The sequence below is a fragment of the Lithobates pipiens genome, unplaced genomic scaffold, assembly GCF_037356315.1.
Source record: "Lithobates pipiens isolate NorthernLeopardFrog02 unplaced genomic scaffold, aLitPip1_a1.2 Scaffold_25, whole genome shotgun sequence".
In the NCBI taxonomy this organism is placed as follows: Eukaryota; Metazoa; Chordata; class Amphibia; order Anura; family Ranidae; genus Lithobates; species Lithobates pipiens.
Genome location: NW_027507787.1, coordinates 64,350,741 through 64,370,741, shown reverse-complemented (window position 1 = coordinate 64,370,741; position 20,001 = coordinate 64,350,741). Strand labels below are relative to the sequence as shown.

Genomic DNA, 20,001 nt, shown 5'->3' with positions numbered 1-20,001 from the left:
CATTACATGGCTCATTTCATGACATAATCATTATCATTATAAACACTTTTGGTAGAAGAAGGAAAAACAGAGCTTAATTACTTCAATGTACAGTGATGCATGCACATGTTGATTTTTTTTATCAGATCCGAGCTTCATACAACTGTTCCTGTTTAAGTCTTTCTTATGAAGTACTGCTTCTGATTTCTCCATAATGTCAGCTGGGGTTTAATATGCTGGATTAGGTTTTCCTGTCAGAGCACCTGCTGATAAATGTATTGAACCAAAAAAGACTTTGCACCTCTGCATTCTGCAGGATCCTGTTTCCTGTATGAGACTGAGCCAGGCATAGTGTGGGCAGGTGCAGTGCCCTTCTATACCCTCCACACATACATGTGCCAATGCACCTCAAAATTACTTCCCTGCTAGGTCTCAGTTACAGTCCTGGATGACACATGTTTAGGATGGGGGTATACTCTAGTAATATCCAGCTGAATGGGCAGGTGTAAATAATTCTGAACTTAGAATTTTTTTCATAGCATGGGAGCTGCCACACTTCACAGCTAGGCCATGGGTTTGAGGCTTATCTCCTGATTCTGGTATGGTCGTGGCAACTGTTTCTGTTTTTGGCTTTTTATTTTTTGCCATTTCCATAAGTAGATGGAGCCTTGTGACAGATGCATACCTCCCAACTGTCCTTCATTTGGAGCCAAATCCCTGTGACCCTCCTTGTTCTTCAGTTGTCCCTCTTAATCTGTTCCTCTTTTTCCCTTTTTATCTGAAGTTTAAACCACTATATGTACTTTTTAACTAACAAAAATGTATTATACCCTGTCAGATCTTTCATGTTCATCCAACATATAAATTATTGCAGATGTTACTATGAAAAGCCAGGAAAAGTAAAGTAATAATGAAAAAGTAAAAAAAAAAAAAAAAAAGTAATAAAAAGAACTTGTGGTTCATAATCGTTTTTCATAATTTAACCATTCTTTGTGGTCCATGTAATGGGAGCGTGGCGGGCTGTGTGTCCTTTCCTACATACTTTGTACTAAAAGGTATTCCTTTTTCTCATGTCAGAAAGTTGGGATGTATGCAGATAGAAGAACATTGGTAACCAGAGACTGAACAACTTGGTAGTCTTAAATGGCTGTTCCCCTCTAACACCAAGAAATCCCCACTAACAGTATAGCTATATTTCTCCAGATGTTGAAGCAAAATACCCCATGATCATTCTCCTAATAGTACAATGAGTAAGAAAAAAGAACAGATAATGAGGTGTTCATTCTTCCAAGTAAATTCTACACTATTATGCCCTTAGAAAGTTTCCCTCATTTCAGTTTATATAGCATTTGCAGTTTTAGGAAGATATTTTATAGAGAATGATGTATAGTGCGATATCTCTACATCTTCTTCTCGATTGTAGTGCTACCAAGACCTACAACAATGTTTTTTCCAGTTCAGTTGAGCAAAAAGTATAGCACCCCCAAGGTGAACACTACATTTTATTTCTGCCATAGGAAGGAAAGGGATGGTACCAGCTCACAAATAGATTTCCTTACAAGCTGGAAAATCTCTATTTGCACTTGATGGTTGGAAATGCTCTCTATTGCTAAGTGGTTAACTCCTATACAGATGATCCTTACTCAGTCTTTGTGATATTCAGATATTTCCTAATGCGTGCAAGGATTGAGCTGGGTATTTCTACATCAAGGTCATTCATTCGGACATGCTGTTATCCAAGATATTTAACCATTATATTCATTTTTTTTAAGATAGAATTTTCCAAAAGAATTCCCCATTCAGTACTAAACTATAAATACCTACATAATCAGTATTGAATCCAGAAAGCACGTTGGCGGGGCAGTTGTTGACAGGTTTTATTTATTGCCACAAAATTGTTGACAGTTTTTATTACGTGGCACAAAATATGAGAAAATGACAAGAAAACTTGTATTAAGTTATTGATACCCAAAAAGTGTCTTTTAGAAGATAAAACAGTAACACTTGGCATTTCTATTTTGATTGTGAAAGCACAAGTGAGTATACAAAGGTACCAATAAAAAATAGTTTGGGCATAAATTCCTGGAACAATGTGAGTGCTAGAAGAAGTACCTCTTCTTGCCATCATATAGAGTAAGGGCAAGTTTTTCCATAAACTATGGTAGACCTACGCCATGGTGAGCCAGTACTGCTGTGGTACTTGCTCCTAAAAAGCCCCTCTTTGCATGTCTTCCTACTACTTTCTAACACCCCCTGCTTTTACACTCATTTTATCATCTGCTGGCTTCAGATTAACCATTGCAGGGTGTCAGAGTAGAGTTCCTTCCCCATCCACTGAGTCACATCCTAGTCAGGCAGTGGAGAAAAATTGATAGTGGGGAGGCAGTTTTAAGGAGACAATAGTGACAAGAATTTATTAAAATCCCTTTGGGATTATTAAAGTATTCTGAATCTGAATGTAAAGACGTGTGGAGGATGACAGATCTAAAGGAGACATAGACGGTCCAATGGGCATACTGATCTTTTGCACTGTCCCAGTAAGAAGAGCTCCATTTAAGGTGAATTAACTATAATATGGCACATTCATATAAGCAAGTCTCTTTTTACTAAATATGATTGCAAGTAGAATCTAAAAAAGACTGTTATCCGACTATAACATTACACACAAATTAGTCCTTCTATCTTCTGTTTAATTTATGTGTGACTTATGGTAAGATAAATAGTGGCAACAGATTTGCACCATATGCAAATAAATCATTTTGGTGGGCACAACCATTTCTTTAAGGATTGCCAAGGTTAACTATTGGGAAACGAAGACTGAAACTTGCTCAAGATCAAGGAAAACAGAACTATTGCATTTTCCCATGGATGTTCACACCAAGTTATAATTTACAATTATCAGGCATACTAGAAACTTCCTCTGCAATTTTATTGGTTTCTGTAGATCACTGTAGATTCAAAATGATTGCTGTTTTTAATGCCAAAATATTTCTTTTTTTTCTTTTAGAGGACATTTTACATTTGCTTTCAACAAGTTTTTGTACTCAGTTTGCTTGTTTGGTTGTGCATTCACAGCCCACACACCTTTATACTCCCAAAGATATGTCTGTTGGACAGATTGACTTTTAATGATGTATTTACCACTTCAAATAACCGCTCAACACAAGAGGCCTCTAATAGAGCATCAATGAGAGGTAACAATACATTATTAATGCTGTCTTTAAACATCAAAGCTTCATCGCATTTAAATGATCACAAAGGAGGGGCGGAGGGCAAAGTTACTAGAATGGCAATAAAGTCATTCAGCTATACAACACCTCGTGTATAACTGTCAATGAAAGAAAATGCAGATGCACAAAAAGTTATATATACAGGAAGCAGCTTTTGTATAGTAATGGCTAAAACAAATACTGTGGGAAGGTCAGAAGAATTAAATGGGTGCTAGAGCCCCAAGGAATAAACACTGGTTTTCATGTATGTGGTAGTGTGGTTAGGGGCAGCACATCATGAAAGGAAGTTCTGACCTCGAAGACAAGCTTGGACTAGCCGTGTTCATGTAAACAGTATGTATAGTGTATACTCAGTGAGCAAATATATTTTAAGTTCATATAAAGTCTTCTTTAAAGAACACCTGTTTCAGATGTAAATAGCTCATATGGCCTAGAGAATCACAAACAGCCACACTTGGGTGCTTGCACATACATCTGTAAAACCTCAACAAATTCTGGGGCACTCTTATACACAACTCTCATCTTGGAAAAAGGTTGAAGGCTGGTCTACCTCCTCCTGCTGCTAAACTTATTGGTTATTTAAGTTGAGAACCTGCTTATTGGAAATATGGGACACAACAATTGGCGGTAACAACAGAAAGTTGTGAGCATCGGTTTTTATGTATCATGCCCACATATTTGCATGCCAGCACAGCTTGAAGCCAAGTAAATTGTTGCTTTGTTCTTGCCATTTACATTTAAAACTTTAATCCAGGAGTCATTTGTATTGCATATTTGCATTGATATCAGTGCTACTATAGTGAGAGCCACAATCTCCTGGGCCCTGCTTAGATTCTGTGCAAGCAGCTTCCCTTCTGCACACTGACCACAGGGGTCACTTACTCAGCATTGCTACCATTCATATTATTTTTTCAATGAATACAAGGCATACTTTGGACGAGGTGGAGTTCACAGTATCACAACACCTCCTCTCCACCTCATTCAATCAGTTTGAATGTAATTAGTGGTGGGGGAAACAGAGAGATAGGGAGGCTACACAGCACAAGCTGCAGGCAGTACACTCTAATGCCTCGTAAACACAATCGGAATTTTGTTTGTAAAAAGCTCTGATGGTTTTCCAGAGGGGATTTTGCTCAAGCTGTCTTGCATACACACGGTCTCACCAAATTCCGACCGTCAAGAACGCACAACGCGTACAACGGGACTAGAAAAAGGAAGTTCAATAGTCAGTAGCCAATAGCTTCCATCTCGTAGTTGAATCTGAGCATTTGTGAGTTTTTGCGCATCGGAATTGCATACACACGATCGGAATTTCTGATCCGTCTGTAAAAATTGAGAACCTTTTGCTGGCGGAAATTCGGCCAGCAAAATTCTGATGGAGCATACACACGGTTGCATTTTCCGACAAAAAGCTCTCATTTGTCTTTTGCTGGCCAAAATTCTGACCGTGTGTACACCGCATTAGGGTTTTCATTCACATGCAGGCAATCTGCTCAGTTCAGCTGGGGATCTGTGAGTAGATTCACTGCTGAAATGGAACAGAATTGGTCAGATGTCAGTTTTGTGGCATCTGTGCCTATTCAGTTTTTGTCTGCATTTTGACAGCAGACTGTGGTAGACTCATGATGGCTCTACATGCAACTGGTTATAAACAGAATTGTGTTGATTTGTGTTGGTTTACATCAAGCTATCTCTGACCCAGCATGTTTAGGGTGCAGTCTTTTTCCATTTTTCTTTTACAGATCTGGACAGACTTGTCGGTAGGCCTGCCCATAGACTTGCATGAAGCTTCTGATCAGAAAAACTGTGTGAAAGGAGCATTACTAATCCTGTGTAGAACTCAGATTAAGTTAAATTAGGTGAACTTTCTAAGGCAGCCCATAGATGATTCATTTTCTTTTTTCCTTTAACTCAATTCCGCAATCCACACATTCAAGGTGGATGGAGGAATCTGCCCACTGCACTTTTGGATTCTGACAGTGGAGGACTGTCAGAATACACTGATCAGCACTGCTGGCTATAGCCGGCGGTCCTGATCGAGAGGAAATTTAACTTCTGTACAACCATCCTGCCCATACATGGATGGAACTTCGGGCAGTCTGTGCTGAACCGGCTAAATTTCAATCCATGTATGGCCGGACGGCCTGCCTAAACTACAACTAGGGCCAAAGCTCTTTTGGCCCTATTTATCCTGGGCATCACAGAATTGCACCTTGGTCTGCATTCCTGTGACCCATATTCAGCAGACAGTGAGCTAAAGTATTCTGTTGACTACCATCACTGGTCCAGACTCTGGAGAGATCCCAAATTTAATGTTAGGAACTACCCAGATGCCTGGACCGGCAGCTGGCTCAGCCTCTCAGTGAGCTGCTGAGAGCCTGAGCCAGTCACTCCCTTCCCCTCCAGTGAGTGCTGGAGGGGCAGAGCAGACAGCCAGTGACTGACTGGCAGGGCAAGGGTATTTTTTTTGAAAAATCTTGGAGTTGAACTTTTTATTTTTATTTTTTTATGGGGTTTATTTAGTTATTTTGGATAAAGATGTTCAAAAAGTACAAAAGAGCATGACAGCTCAGACCAACACAAATGAGAAAAAGGGGCATATACAGCATTTTGGCCGAGGCACAAGTACCCAACAATGTACATTCAAGTGGTGACCGAGCAAAACCAAAATTACAGGCAAAATAAAAATAAACAAAGAAAAGGGACACACATAACCATACTTACATATGCTCCCAAGAGTTGAGTTGGAGTTGAACTTTAAACTACATCTGTAACCTAAACTTTTTTTTCAGCAATAGCAGCTAGGGTGAAATTTCCCAATAGGGCGCATTTGTTAATATGACAACTGCCTGAGTGTGGACTTCCCCCCACTTTGAAGACATCTCCCGACACTTCCTGTTTCTCCAGAACAGGAAATAAGGTCACATCTCCCAAATATAATAAAGTAAAACAAAACCTGAACTTGTCCAAACTAAAAAGAAAAGTTGTAAGGGAAAAAAATATGCGCTAACACTAATTTATGACCAACCCTATGGAAGGTTTTGCAAATGTTTAGGACATGGGAATTCGTTCATCAGTCAAATTATCCAGTAACAGATGACAGCAGATTAGATGCTTACAGCACAGCTTTCTGCTCTATGATCATCAGATGTTCTTTAAATTGAGCATGTATGTGGAAGCATGCTTATGTGCTATGTAAACAAAACACAGGATTTGACTCAAGGTGTGAATAGGTGATCCTACACAGCTTACAACCACAGACAGGTTTTATTTGATCTTGAAATCTCTGCTGCGGGAAGAATGGAGACAAAACAACTAAAAAAGCCTTCAGAACAGACACACAGGAAAATCACCCAACATGGAGGTTTGTAAGGTAACAAGGGTGAGAATGAGCAACGCAAAATAAAATATTTCATCAACAAGAACAAATCAAAATGTGGTCACAGAAAATATATATAGAGATAGGATACACTACAATGAGGTTTGTTACCATACCATTTTAATAAAAGATACCGTACAATAAAGTGTAAATAAAGTAAAAAATGTTTTTTATTAAAATAACAAACATGTTATACTTACCTGCCCTGAGCAGTGGTATTGCACAGAGTGGCCCGATCCTCCTCTTCTGGGGTCCCTAGCGATCTTGGCTGCTCCTCTTCTTTTAGGACTACTATTACCAGCCGCTGGCCATGGGGAGAACGTGGTCTGCACGTTCCAGACCTGTGTGTCTATGCCCTTGTACACACGGAAAATGTCCGATCGGACCGTGTTGTTGGATAATCCGACAGTGTGTGGGTTCCATCGGACTGTTTCCATCGGAATATCCAACTGACAAAGTTTTAGAGCTGGGCTATAAAACTTTCCGACAACATGATCCGATCAGACTTTGTCCGATTGTGTGTAGAGAATTCCAATCGGACAAAGTGCCACGCATGCTCAGATCAAATTCCTAGACCAAAGCTATTGGCTACTAGCCTGAACATAGTCCCGTCGTAACAAAATAACGTCATCACGTTCTGAACGATTGGATTTTCTGACAACTTTGTCCGACCGTGTGTATGCAGCACAAGTTTCGGACAAAATCCGATGGATTTTGTTGTCGGAATGTCCGACCATGTGTACAAGGGCTATGGAGCTGCACTCCATTGACTTACACAGTGAAACTTAGGCCTGCCCCCCACTTCCTCTTCAATGCATCTGATTGACAGCTGCAAAAGCCAATGGCTCCTGCTGCTGCTCGAGTGCTGTGTAAAGAAGAAAAGAGGGGAGAATAGATACAGCCCTTCACAGCGCTGATCTCTTCTCCCCGCTCTTCCCCTTCACACAGGGGAAGGGGGGCACAGAGAAACTAAAAACATTTTTTACCTCAATGCAAACAATGCATTAAGGTAAAAAAACGTGTTTAGGTTTAGTAGCACTTTAAGGGCACTTTAAGGGCTGATTCACTCTAGAATTTGCACACTTTTGCACGTTCTGGTTTTGACAGGCCATTTATTTCAATGGGCTGCCAAATGCTCAGGAACATACAAAAAGTAAGAAAGGCGCAGCACCAAAGTGAATAGTACTGCGGTAACATTTTATAAACAGTACGATGGATGGAGCTCTGGACTTCAATATCCACAATTCCCTGGCACTACGGAGAAGGAGAGAGAGAACTTTTCCCAAGCAAATTACCAGAGGCCTGGGTGTGTGTGTATTCTATACCTATACCAGAAGATAGAAGAGTACAGAGCTGTAACCTTTGTGCTGGGGGACTGAGGCACTGTGATGATACAGTCTTTGCTGTGCTGAGTGCCCCAGGCAACCCAGAAGTAATTTTAAAACAAAGAATGACACTGTGCTAACGGTCCAACAGTAGAATACATAGAAAAGCCAGCAGTGGCCTGCACATATACAGTATATGGTGTATAAGTATTCACATTTATAAAATCGGGTCCTGTTCAATGTGTGCGCAAATAAAAACACTTGCAAACAATGAATGATGTTACGCTCCAAGCAAAAGACAACTCCCACAATTCCAACAGTGGCTGCGTGCATGAGTCTTGATGTCATGAGTTCCGGCTCCACCCTACACGTCTCGTCACATATGACGACCTCATATGTTTGGAAGCGTTTTTCACCAATATAAAGATTTTATTGAAGATGTTAAACTATTGAAGCCTTGTGCTCTTTCTTTTTTCTTACTTACTTTGCTGAATATACCTGGGCTAGAGGCGTGACAGTTCTTTGATTTTCATATTGACTGCAGAGCAGTGTGCATTTCCAGCATTGCTTGACTTCTCTTATTCTGAGGGCTACATTGTTTTTGGTAAGCTTATATGTTTAGCACAGTGAAGTGAGCATGAGGTGGATCAAATATGAAGTTTTTGAGCACCAATCATTACAGCTGCAAGACTTATCTTCAATATTATATGGACTTTTTATTGTATTGCAATGCACTTTGATTTATGTGTTGTTCTTGTGTAGGACAATATTGGTAGACATAATATTAATGCTCAAATGGAGCGCAGTACGATTTTATAAATGTGAACCCAGAAATGAGCGAACATCTGACCAGAGGGACCACTGCTGCTGTGTCCTTCAGACCAGTGCAAGTCTGAAGGAGAGACTGAGTTTTTTGAGGACCAAGCTGCTGGGGACTGAGGACAGCAGACTGCCAAATGCACTGGACAAGACAGGATTGGTGAGCAGAACAACTGTGCTTAACCCCTCACTGCCCACAGTTAATGCCAGTAGAGACTGCTCCTTACTCAGCAGCCCATCAGCCTTCCACTGTGTACATTCTTAAAGGGACATATTTTTATTACAAAAATTGGTTAGTTAAACACTTTTAACTTACCACTAATAGTTGATGTTTTTTTATGAGCACTAAAGTGTTTATCCAGCATTGATTGACATATTATTTTAAGTTATTTTGTGTTTGAAAGCTGATTGAAGAATGGCTTAAATTTGCCTGAAAAATGTCTGTTTGGTGGCCAGCATTAGGGTTAGGGTATACCAATCTTTTTTAATATTAGTTTAGAGAAAAAAAGATTGACCTTTGGATATCAGGGTCAGTTTATGTAAGCAACTTGCTTTATTATATTACTGTGAATGAAATTTGCTTAAATCAGAACTTCACCTACAAAGTTCAGCTTTTCCTCCTCTTCCCCCCCCCCCCCCCCCCCTTCTCTACAACTTTGCAAACTTTTTTTTTTTCTAGGAGCGAGTACCTCGTTTTTACAGATACCAACACCTAGGTGATCCAAATGGAAATTACCCCCCCCCACAACCATTAACCATAACCAATAAATTAACCATAGGTCCATTAACAAAGCATGAAACAATGTCAATATTCACAATACACATGTTCCTGGATTAGGCTCAGAAGTAGCGGGTGCTGCAGCAAGAGCCATCTTTACACTGAAGGCATGACAGGCCAATGCACATCTTTGCCAGCACACCACGGATCAACCATAATCTGTCCAAAATTTTATTGAAAAATGATCACATCACAATCAATAAAATGCAATGTTTTAGAGCCACACAGGGCCCCTTCTTCAGGCATTCAAATGCCTGATGAAGGTGTCCCGTGCGTGCGGGACTGAAACATCGCACTTTGTCCATTGTGATTTGATCATCCTTCAAAAAAAACGTTCAAACAGTATTGGTTGATCCATGGCGTGCTGGCAAAGATGTACATTCACAAAACACAGTGTGACTTGTGCATGTGCAGTGGAAAGATGGCTGTGAAGCTGCAGGAAGTCACAGCCAGCTTCCCAAAAGTAATCGGCACCCGATGACCAGCGAAGAACCGGCCCGGGTGATGACAGCGCTCAATACCTGGACTGGAAAGTGTGTTTATTAAAAGTCAGCAGCTAGAGTATTTGTAGCTGCTGACTTACGGTATTTATTTTTTTAGAAATGACTGTAGCTCATCTTGAATATGCTCAAGTAAAAAGACAATAATCTGTATGAAAATACTTCTAGAACCGATGTGTTCATTGGCCTGGATAGTGTTATGTCATCATTGCTGGTAACTGAAGAACAGTAAAACCGAGTGATGTTCAACAGTAGCAAGCAGTTTTGTATGACAAGTCTGATTTGGCAGTATTATTCCCATAAAACACATCTTTTTATGTCTTTGCCTTTCTACTTTCTGTAAACTGAACACACACATTTGCTCTCCAAGCTCTTTGATGACCAATTTAAATGCAGGTAATTTTAGGCAAGACATTTTGTACCATTGTATCTGAAACCAAGGTAGTAAAGCAAGATTAGCACCCTTTCATCTGCAGCATGTTAACAACATCTTAACATCCAGACAGAAGTATAGAACAGACCTCGATATGACTACTCATCTATCTTAGGGATCTGTGTCTATTGCTTGTCATAGGTGTAAAATTAGGTAAACATATAGACCAAGGATTCTCAACCAGGGTTCCTCCAGAGGTTGCTAGGGGCTCCTTCAGCATTGGGCCATTTCTGCCTCTCGGATAAGTTCCCACCAAAACCATTGATGTTTATAGCTATCTGTAAGGAGGTAATTCTTCCCAGTAACTACAAGTGTAAGGACCATTCTTCCCACTGACCATCACACTAATGTATCATGAGTTATAGATTTCTGTTTTTTAGCAGGGGTTCCCCCGAGACTGGAGAATTTTTTTCAAGGGTTCCTCTGTGTTGAAAAGGTTGAGAAAGGCTGATAGAGACTATTTTTTATTGTCCTCACTTATATAAACACCTTGAAGAGCTTTGACTGCTGCAGTTTTTTTTTATATTTCAAATTCACCCATGGACAATAAAGTAGACATAAAACCAATCACCACTGTTCCCAAAGCCTAACATGCCTATTTTAGAACTATGGGCAGCCACCACCTCAATGGGTTTGGAGGTAGTCAGATGTTTATTTACATTTGCCTGCCTAGCATTGAGTGGATCGGATTGGCACATTCACCTAAAAGAACTCTTAGCCCCTGTACACACGGTCGGAGATTCCGACAACCAAATCCGTTGGATTTTGTCCGTCAGATTTTGTCCGACGGATCTTGTCCGAAACTGTTGTATACACACGGTTGGACTAAGTTGTCGGAAAATCCGATCATTCGGAACGTGATGACGTAATTTCGTTACGATGAGACTACGTTCAGGCTAGAAGCCAACAGCTTTGATGTAGGAATTTGATCTGAGCATGCGTGGCACTTTGTCCGATCGGAATTCTCTACACATGATCAGAGTATTTCCGATCTGAGCATTTTGTCGAAAAATATTTCCGGCAAGTTGGAAAATTTGGTCCGATGGAAACAGTCCGATGCAGACCACACACAGTCGGAATATCCGACAAAACGCTCCGATAGGACACATTCCGTCGGAATCTCCAATCGTGTGTACAAGGGCTAAGGGTTTATATTTTCTTTAAAGTACCTTATACTGTATTTTTAAAGCTATACTTTTTTTTTTTTTTTTTTTTTAGCAAAATACCAAAGGTGTTATACTTACCTAATATGATTGCACAGAGTGGCCTTGAACCTCCTCTTCTGGGGTCCCATGCCAGCGCTGACCGCTTCTTTTCTTCTCAAAGTGCCCCATAGCAAGCTGCTTGCTTTGGGGAGCACTCATGCGGGCACACACAACACAGCTTGGCTCTGCCTCACACTCCCTCCTCGCTGGATTTGACTGACAGCATCAGGCGCCATTGGCTCCCACTGCTCTCAATAGAGCCTGTAAATACAGGATGAGCGCAGAGTGGAGTTGCTGGCAGGGACATTTGGATCAAAAGTGGTGCCTGGTAAGTGTTTTTTTTACCTTAACCACTTTAGCCCCGGAAGAATTTACCCCCTTCCTGACCAGAGCACTTTTTGTGATACGGCACTCTGTCGCTTTAACTGACAATTGAGTGATCGGGCAACGTTGCACCCAAACAAAATTTATGTCCTTTTTTCCCCACAAATAGAGATTTTTTTGGTGGTATTTGATTACCAATGAGGTTTTTTTTTGCGCTAAAAGCTGACAATTTTGAAAAAAAACAATATTTTTTACTTTTTGCTATAATAAATATCCCCAAAAAATATATAAAAAAACTAATTTCTTTCTCAGTTTAGGCTGGTATGTATTCTTTTACATATTTTTGGTAAACACAAGTTCAATAAGCGTATATTGATTGATTTGCGCAAAAGTTATAGTGTCTACAAAATAGGGGATAGATTTATGACATTTTTATTATTATTTTTTTTTATTAGTAATGACGGTGATCTGTAATTTTTATCGTGACTGTGACATTATGGCGGACACATTTGACACTATTTTAGGACCATTGTCATTTATGCAGCAATCAGAGCTATAAAAATACACTGATTACTGTGTAAATGACACTGGCAGGGAAGGGGTTAAACACCAGGGGGCGATCAAGGGGTTAAGTGTGTCCTAGGGAGTGATTCTAACTGTGGGGGGATTGCCTCACTAGAACATGACAGAAATCACTGTTCCCGATGACAGGGAGCAGTAGATCTCTATCATGTTGCTAGGCAGAACAGGAAAATGACTTGGCATTCCCTCCCATTCTGCCGCTCCGTGACACGATCACGGGACCCGCAGGCACGGTCACAAAGTACGCGGCGGGTGCGTGAGCGCTCGCATTGCCGCGATTTAAAAGGAATGTAACTATAAGCCAATTTGCCCAGCTGTGCCATTGTGCCGATGTATATCACTGTGTGCTGGTCATCATGGGGTTAATGCAGACAATGCATTCATTAAAAAAAAACAAAAAAACTTCTGCCTTTAGAATCACTTTAAGTTACTTTTATTATCTCTACATACAAGTGTTGCAAAGAGAATAGGATGCATATTTTTTTCTACAAAGGACAGGCCATCAAGAAAACCATATATCTTAATTTAAAATGACCATATACAGTATCCAGCACACATCGACATAAATGCAATCATCAGCTGCCTTTATAAAACATTCATAAATCATTCAGCAGCTTTTGTGAAGTCTAAATCTGAACTCAGCACAATTATCCTACCTCCTTGGTCTGTAAAGGGTTCCTTTTCTCCTAATTGTCCTGATGGGTGACCGCTGTCAGCAGCTTGTCCCCTCTGTGGCACATGTCTAGTCCTAGACACCACCCAATGGGGTTGATTTACTAAAACTGGAGAGTGCAAAATCTGGTGCAGCTGTGAAGTTATAACTTCAGACTTCAGTAATTTGTCCGTTAAGCCTCCTGCTTGAGTATGGTTTTTGAAAATATAGTAAATTACCTTAAAAACAATATATAATAATTATTTGTATATTAACCCCTTGCCATCCAGGCCAATTCTGACACTTTTTTTTGCTCGAAAATTACCCCCAAACATTATATATGTATATATATATATATATATATATATATATATATATATATACACACACACACAGTATATATATATTAGCAGACACCCTAGAGAATAAAATGGTGGTTGTTGCAACTTTTTGTGTCACACAGTAATTTGTGCAGAAATTTTCCAAACTTTTTTTGGGGGGAAAAAAACTGTTTCATAAATAAATAAAAAACACAAAGATTAGCAGCCCAATTCTTTTGTATAATGTAAAAGATAATTGTTACGCTTAGTAAATAAATACCTAACATGTCACGCTTTAAAATTGCGCACACTTGTGGAATGGTGCCAAACATCTTAAAGGGACATTGTTTGCAAATATTTTTGTTAAATGAGTGTAACTAGTAGAACAGCAATCACCTACATAATGAGAATCGAATACGTAACTTGTGAATATGTAACCTGTGTGTATCTGGCATTGTTAGTCCGCTCCGATACAAACCAACAAAATGGCCGCCTACGAAGCCGCGACAAATTGTTTCTCCTTACCCGCTCTTGTGTCGAAAAAGAAAAATATTTGTGTACCGGGCTGTTGTGTCAAAACAACAAGTGATAGAAATCTCCAATTACTGATAGTTTACATTAACCGGAAGTGAAGTGATTGGAGATCTCAATGAATTGGCTATTTTGACAGAACGCTGCATTACTTTAACTGCCAATTGCGCAATCATGCAATGTTGTACCCAAATAAAATGTAATCGGCTTCTAATCTGCTTCTGTTGTGATAATTCAAAGCAGAAGAAAATCTGCGGGTCCCTGGGATTCAATGTCCCCGGACGACCGTTAGTAAGCCCAGGTTCTCACTGAGCAACGATTTCACTTCTGCATGTCAGTCCAGATTTCGCCCGCGATTTCAGAGACATTTGTGCACAGATGTCAATGTAAATCGCAGCACGAAATCACAAAAGGTAGTACAGAAACTACTTTTTGAAATCGGTGCAGCGCTGCAAATGCAGCGTCGCACCGATTAGGACGGTGCCATTGCCAGCAATTGCCGCCAATTTGACATGCGATTTGACACTTCTAATCCCACCAGGGCTAAAACCCACGGGGGGAAGGGACAATCCTGTGTATCTGCAAAGCAGAAACTAGAATCAATCTCTTCCCTTAGTGAAAGCAGCACACAGTGTACACAAAAACACTGTCCAGGCACACAGTTAACCCTTTGATCACCCTAGATGTTTAATCCCTTCTCAGCCGGTATCATTAATACAGTGACAGTGCATATTTTCAACACTGATCATTGTATTGGTGTCACTGGTTCCTGCAAAGTGTCAAAAGTGTCAGTTAGTATCATATTTGTCCACTGCAATATCGCAGTCCCACTATAATTCGCCAATCGGCGTCATTACTAGTATAAAATAAATAAATACAAATTCTATAAATGTTTCTCATAGTTTGTGGATGCTATGACATTTGCATAAGCCAATCAATATAAGCCCATTGGGATTTTTTTTTTTTTTTACAATAGAATACAGAATACATATATTGACTAAGTTTATGAAGACATTTATTTTAGTTATTTATTTATTTATTTTATTGGATATGTTTTATAGCAGAAAGTAAAAAAAAATATGTTTTTTTTTTTCAAAATTGTTGTTTATATTTAGTTTATAGCACAAAAAATAAAAATAAAAACATTGAATACTACCAAAAGAAAGCTCTATTTGTGAAAAAAAAATGACATGATATTTGGGTACAGTGACGCACTACCGCACAATTGTCAATTAAAGTAACACAGTGCCAAAGCGCAAAAAAATGACCTGGTCGGTCATGAAGTAAATGTAAATCTTCCAGAGGTCAAGTGGTTAAAACAAGACCGTGAAGGTAAAGCAAGTAACTGTAACAAAAACGATCGTTTTCAGTGCCTCTTAGGTCACGGTTCCAGGGGCTCTTCATATCATACGGCACTTGATGGGTGAATGGACAGCCGTGGCGTATATTGCTTTCTCAATAACCAAAGTCCTGGAATTATTTCATAGGCTTTTTTTTTTTTTAAATCTGTTTAACTCCTGTCTAAATGTATTCACATTTTCAAAGATTCAATTTTCTTCCTGTGTCAAAGAATTTGAAAGCCACAGATGAAAAAGACATTAGGATGAAACGTTTATACAGACATACTTTTCCATCAGAAGAGGACCGATGAAGGGAAGGAGGACATTGTTATCAAGTGGTGGACGTAGGTATCAGTATCTCGCACGCATGCACACACACAACAAGATCTAGCTGGTAATGCATCAGCATTTTTCTTTCCTAATTTCATAAACAGATTTACCCAAAAATATGAATCTGTTTATATCATTATAACACGTACAGGCAGATTCACTCTTGATGTGGCTGTTTTTATACTAATAGTCTGCTCTGATCGCGAAGGAAAGGTTTTCTACTTATGTCTGATTCAGAGAATCTGAAATGCCAAAGGTCCTCCATCGATGACTCAGTGGGGTGGATTTACGAAGATTTGTGCAAGGGCTTGCTAAATTTACTATAAATCCCAAACTCGTATTCTTACTATGCAAGTGCTATTTGAAATAACACAAATATGATAAAAGAAGCACAACTGCAATTGTACATTTTACATTACAGCTAAAGAAAGAAAAATGACGTAGGAAAAGAGTTTTACATAACTCTTTGCAAATCACCCACAATGACAAGTAGTAGATATGTCACCCTAAAGCGTTTGTTACCCCAACATTTCATATTCCTGATCGAGATGGGCCGAACATCCACCCTGTTTGGTTCGCAGCAGAACTCCCAAATAGGGGAAAAGTTCTGACGCGAACGGTGAACCCCATTGTAGTCTATGGGAGCCAAACAGGAAAAATCAAAAGTGCCCATTTTGAATGCTTATATGCAAGTAATTGGCCATAAAAGGGGTATGGGGGGTCTGGGGTACTGCCCTGGGGGACATGTATCAATGCTAAATTTATTTTTTAAAAACAACAAACAACGGTGAACACTGTGGAAGTCTATAGGAGCCGAACAGGAAAATAAAAAAGTGCCCATTTCGAAGGCTTACATGCAAGTAATTGGCCATGAAAGGGGTATGAGGGTTCCGGTACTGCCCTGGGGTGGACATGTATCTATGCAACATTTTTTTTTTAAAACAATCATTTTTAAAGTTGCAGGAATTGTAATGATGATTGCAACAATAAAAATGAAAAATTCCTTTAAATATAGTACATTGGGGTCCCTGTAAAGTGGCACATCTGTAACATGTAAAAAACATGCTGCAACAAAAATTAAATTTCGAAAGAAAAAACAATTAAAATAGTCAAATCACATTCAAATTGACTTGCAGTTGCAACAGCTGGCACCTGGCCATTGAAAAAAAAAATGTAAGAAGATAATAGTGTGGGGCCCCCATCCAGTCTATGGGGAACCCCATGCAAAAAAAACCCAAAAAAGTGTGGGGGTCCCCCCAAAAATCTACACGAGACCGTTATCCAGGCACACAGCCTAGCAGGTTAGGAAAGAGGGAGGGACCCCCCCCCTCCGGAACCATACCAGGCCACATGCCCTCAATATAGGGGGTGCTTTGGGGCAGGAGGGGCTCTGCACCCCTCCCTAAAGCACCTTGTTCTCATGTTAGTGGGAACAATGGTCTCTTCCCCACAACCCTGGGCTGTGGTTGGGGGGGTCTGCAGGCAGGGGGCTTATCAGAATCTGTAAACCCTCTTTAAGAAGGGGCCCCCAGATCCTGTCCCCCATGTGAATGAGTATGAGGTACATAGTATCCCTACCCATTCACCAAAAAAGAGTCATTAAATTGTCCCCCAATGTAAATTAATCAAACGCGACGCCGACACACCGCCAACCCAAAAAATGGACACCCCCCCCCCCCCCCCGCTGCACAGCCATTCACTGGGAAGCTCAGTGTGATGAGGTATTTTTATATCTAACTTCTAAGATTGAAACATAATCTATGAATGGAGGAGGAGGATCTAATATTCATTCACCTGTTCTCCATTCATAGCGCACTTTACATTCATAGAACCTATAACTTCTATGGAAGGAGGAGGTGGGTAGAAAGTACGGGCATAGTTGGGCACTCCTGATGACAGCCTGGCACAGGTCCCTCAGCTCTATTAACCCTGGCTGCACCAGGAGATTATGCCTGAAAAATAGGGGGCCATCAGAGAAGGAGGATTGCACAAGTCAGTAGAAGCACATATGATTAATATTATTTTTATTTTGTAACTGGACTTTGGCTATAAGCTATATTAAAGTATCAGGGCTTTTTTTCCAAGATGGACATGGGGGAAAGCAGTTCTGGCACCTCCACTACTTACTACAATTGAGGATGGTCGCTTGGGGGTCTATTGTTGCTGGTGGAGGATCTATTGTTGGTGGGAGGGGTCTTATATTCCTGGGTAGTCAGTTGTTGCTGGGAGGGATCTACTGTTGTGAGAGAGATCTATTGTCGCTGGCTGTTGAAGGATCTGTTGCTGCTGCTGGTGCTCTAAGCCCCTCCTCTTCATCCGGTGCCCCCATAGAGAGCTTCTTTACTTGAGGACACCCGTGCGGGGTTGCTCCCGAGTCCCGCTGTTGGGTCCATTGACACAGACAGCAGGAATTGGCACCTCCCTCCACTCCCGTGTCACAGCTTTTGATTGAAGGCAGTGGGAGCCACTGGCTCCTGCTGCTATCTCTCTGTCCAACAAGGAGAGTGACAGTGGCTGGAGCCACTGGAAGGAAGAGAGGAAATATCCCTGGTGCTGCACATCCATGGAGTCCTATGGTGGTAAGAGAGAAACAACCTCAGCCTGGGCTCCTGCCAGGCCACGCCCACAATATGTTTCACTCCGTCCCCCCAAAAGGAAGTCATGGGAGTTGCCGGTCTTGTGTACATAGAAGGCATTAAGGTGAAAAACCTTAAAGCCCCGTACACAAGAGCGGACTTTCCGACAACAAAACCGTGTATTTTGTCCGAAGGGTGTTGGCTCAAACAGTCACACAAATGTTGGCCAACAATTATGAACGTAGTGACGCGCTAGACGTACTACGTGTTTTTTCAGCTCTTTAGTGCCACCCTTTGAGCTCCTTCTGCTAATTTTGTGTTACACCTATACCTGTATTTAGGGGAAAACAAGACCTCCCCCCACCCTGTGGTTCTTCTCCCCGCAACCTGCACACCCGAGACATTCATTCACAAGGATCTATGAATGAATGAACTACAAGCCTCACCTTCCACCGTGATCACAGCTCTTATAGTCCATTGACATTTTCTATAGCTCCTTGAGCTGGAGGAAGTGTCTGCAAGAGTCTCATATTGCAACTGTAGTGCTTTGCAGGCTCATTTGCAAAAAAAATAAAAATTACATTCACATTTTCTTTTTTGTAAATATATGTGTATTTATTTCTTGTGAATATGTGGAATTGGTCTTAAACTGTTTAAATAAAAAATATATTATTATCAAAAAGGTGTCAAGTAAAACGAATTAGCAAAAAAAAAAGTGCAACGTAAAAGAGACTCCCAAACTGGTGTTCCTGTTGCACATATTTTAGGAATTCTGCTTCCACATGTCTTCCAAGTATCTCCTCACCTAGTAATGAGGCAGAGATGTACGCTATGAACTGTGACATACATGTATTACTAATCCTGGCAGCCATCCACCATGAGCGTCTCAACGGCAGCATCCTGTGCAGACTGCCAAGCCCTGCACGAATCAGCCACATTTCACTGACCATGGCACTCTGACAAGACTTCCAGCACAACGCCAACAACTGTTCCGAGACGCTTTACATTCTAGCCTTTGCCGCACACAAAATGCATCCACTGCACTGAGCATTGTGCGATGCACTCATTCAATCCATGATTCCTTTTGCTGCTGAAAATTCTTATGAACTAAGCATAACCTGGACATGATCATTATGGGAGATTTAGACATTGAGGAGCCATGATCTTCCAGGTTCTGCGCTGGCAGCTTCCCCTCTGTACGCTGACCACAGGGGTTCACTCGCTCGGCTCGGCACATGCACCATTCACAGATTTCATGAAAACAAGGCATTCTCTGATTAGACAAGGTGGTGAGGAGGGTTGGAAGTGTCACAATCTCCACCTCATCCAATCAAGGAATGTCTTGTATTCATTGAAAAAAATACGTTCAATGAGTGGCAGACGTGCTGAGCAAGCACCCCCCTGTAGTCAGTGTGCAGAGGGGAAGCTGCTTGCATAGAACCTGAAGGACTGCAGCATTCATTGTATATAGCGCAGGATACTACAGTGATTTTCACAATCCCTAGTGTCTCTCTGTATATGAGATATGCATACTTATGCTAAGGTGACCAGATTTTTTTAATTAAAGAGGAGCTGCACCTAAAAAAAAAAATATTAAAAGCCAGCAGCTACTAATATTGCAGCTGCTGACTTTTAATAATATCACACTTACCTGTCCCAGGTTCCAGCGATGTCGGCGGCAGATGACGAGCGATCGCT

The 20,001-nt window shown here is 40.7% G+C and overlaps 1 long non-coding RNA gene across 1 annotated transcript in view; it reads right to left on the bottom strand.

Moving 5' to 3' along the window:
* Window positions 1-20,001, bottom strand: part of LOC143930317 (uncharacterized) — a 148,033-nt gene that overhangs the window by 88,825 nt on the left and 39,207 nt on the right. The window lies entirely within an intron of this gene.